A 2,266-nucleotide genomic window follows, 5' to 3' on the forward strand; every position below is an offset into this window, starting at 1 on the left:
CCTGCCTGCCTGCCTGCCTCCCTGCCTGCCTGCCTGGCTGCTTGTCAGCATGTAAGTGTGCGCGCGTGAGGGAAAGTTCTCTGAACGTGTGCCTGTGAGAGCATTTTGGTGTGCATGTGTGAGGGAGAGTAATACAGGGTGGTAGAGCAGGTAGCAGAGCTGTAGGCACAGTTTCCCTGCCAGCACTCTGATCTTGTGCTTCGTCTGTACAGGCTGACAGTCCTCTGCGGCTCCAGACAGGCTGGGTTGAAGGGAAGAGCAAAGAAGACGGGAAACGAGGAGTGAGTTGCGGCTTCTTTGGCAGGTAAAAGTCAACCCTGCCTCCTACCCCCCTCCCCTCACTCTCAGTGCGAGTAGACAGCAGCGTCTGTCCTCTGGGCACAGGACGGGACTGTTGTTTTCTGATCTGTGCGACTATGCCCCCTTTTTCTCTCCTCCCTCTCCCTCCTCCCACTCTCTACAGCCCTCATTTGCTGTAGCAGCAGAAACATCTCTCTCTCCCGCTCTCTCTTTTGCTCTCCTGTTCTCCCTCACATCTCTTACTCTCTCCACCCCACCCCATGCAAATCCCCTCGATCCATCTTAAAGCTCGGGCCGCTGCTGGGAAACAGATTCTAGCAAACTCGAGTGCTTCATCTTCCCCCAGTGCTGAGGGGAAAAAAGGAGGATGAGAAAGTGGAAGACGGGTTGTATAAAAAGTGAAAAGTAGGGCTGGTGCAGCTAATGGTGTCCAGAGGCTTCATCTTGAAAAGGAATTGTATAAAACTGCTGAGTATAAAATAAAAATTAGCTCATACTCAACTGAAAATATAACTCCTATAAACTATGTGGTGCAACAGCTCTGGTGAAAACGTGCACAGTGAAAAATTAGATGAACTGGAATGTGTAAAAGCTCCCTCCACACACCGCAGCGTGAGGGGCATGAAGGTGTTATGATAAAAAATTAACACTGCCATTAGATCAAATGAGCACACGTTACAAGATCTTAAAATACCCTCTCATCATGCCTTGGAGGCACAGTTATTGTACCCATTGTGCAGTTGTTGGCATGGAGACCTCCAACATGGCCAAGACAGTTATTCCAACACGTAATCACACCCGGGCCATCTTTGCACTGTTTAACCTCTCGCAGCGTTAAACAACCGATTTCCTCCCGAGGAAAAAAAAAAAGTTTGCCAGGAAGCCCATTGTCATGGAGCCATCTTTCACACCACTGCTCTGCAAGGCGAGCACACCAGGGACCTGACCGCAGCACTCACATCCTCACATCACATCCTCCTGTTTTGAAAGGAAATAGCAGGACGCTCAATAGGCCACAGTGGGAGCCGGGAGAAAGCCTTGACTAGAGGGCTGATTTAAGGCAGGTGGTCCGCAGGTGAAAAGATAATGGCAAGACATGAAAAACCATGCCCAGTACTGAAAGCATAGCGTGTTTGTTTAAGAGAAGGTTAAGTAGCTATTCAATCGAAAATCACAAAGTCAGAATCAGCATCAAACAGCACGTGGTTGCAAACAAACACAACTAAAATCAGCAAAATGCTAAGGTCAAACTGAATGCTGGCATTTCACAAACAATGAGAAGACTCGAGACACGTCTTCACTTTCAAGTCTGAGAGACGTAATGCCCTGCAGAATACATCTCTGCTCCATCTTCATCAGCTTTAATGCTATTCTCTTTGAACAAGAAGTAGAGGCAGAGTGAGTTTTTTTTTCTTTTTTCGGAAGCTGTATATTGTCATGTATAAGCAGCTGTCATTCCTTCCCACTGCGTCTCCCATCAGTGGTGGCTGTCTTTCTCCAGGAGACAAATAACCATGTTGTTTAAGAGAAACAATTCAGTCTGATCCAGATAGAGACACTAGAGCTGATATTATAAGTCGATTAATCAATTAGTTGAGAGACAGAAAATTTATAATTTATTTATTACCAGTTAATCATTCAAATCATTTGTTAGGAAAAATGCTGGATCCAGCTTCTCTAATAGGAGGCTTCGCTTTATTTTATGTTATTGTATCTTTGAGTTTTGGACTATTGGTCAGACAAAACAAGAAAATTGAAGACATCAGGAATCTGTGATGGATGTATTTCATCATTTCCTAAAATTTTTATTATGTACCATAATTACTAGTCTAGGAAACAACAACAGCAGATTAACTGATAAAGAAAATTATTGTTACTTGGAGAATATCAATGTTGTTCTGAGGTTAAATATACTGTGGGATATTAACCTCAATATAATATAATATAATATACACTAATATAATAT

This window comes from Morone saxatilis, unplaced genomic scaffold (genome assembly GCF_004916995.1).
Source record: "Morone saxatilis isolate NCDOM2014 unplaced genomic scaffold, NCSU_SB_2.0 Contig18, whole genome shotgun sequence".
In the NCBI taxonomy this organism is placed as follows: domain Eukaryota; kingdom Metazoa; phylum Chordata; class Actinopteri; family Moronidae; genus Morone; species Morone saxatilis.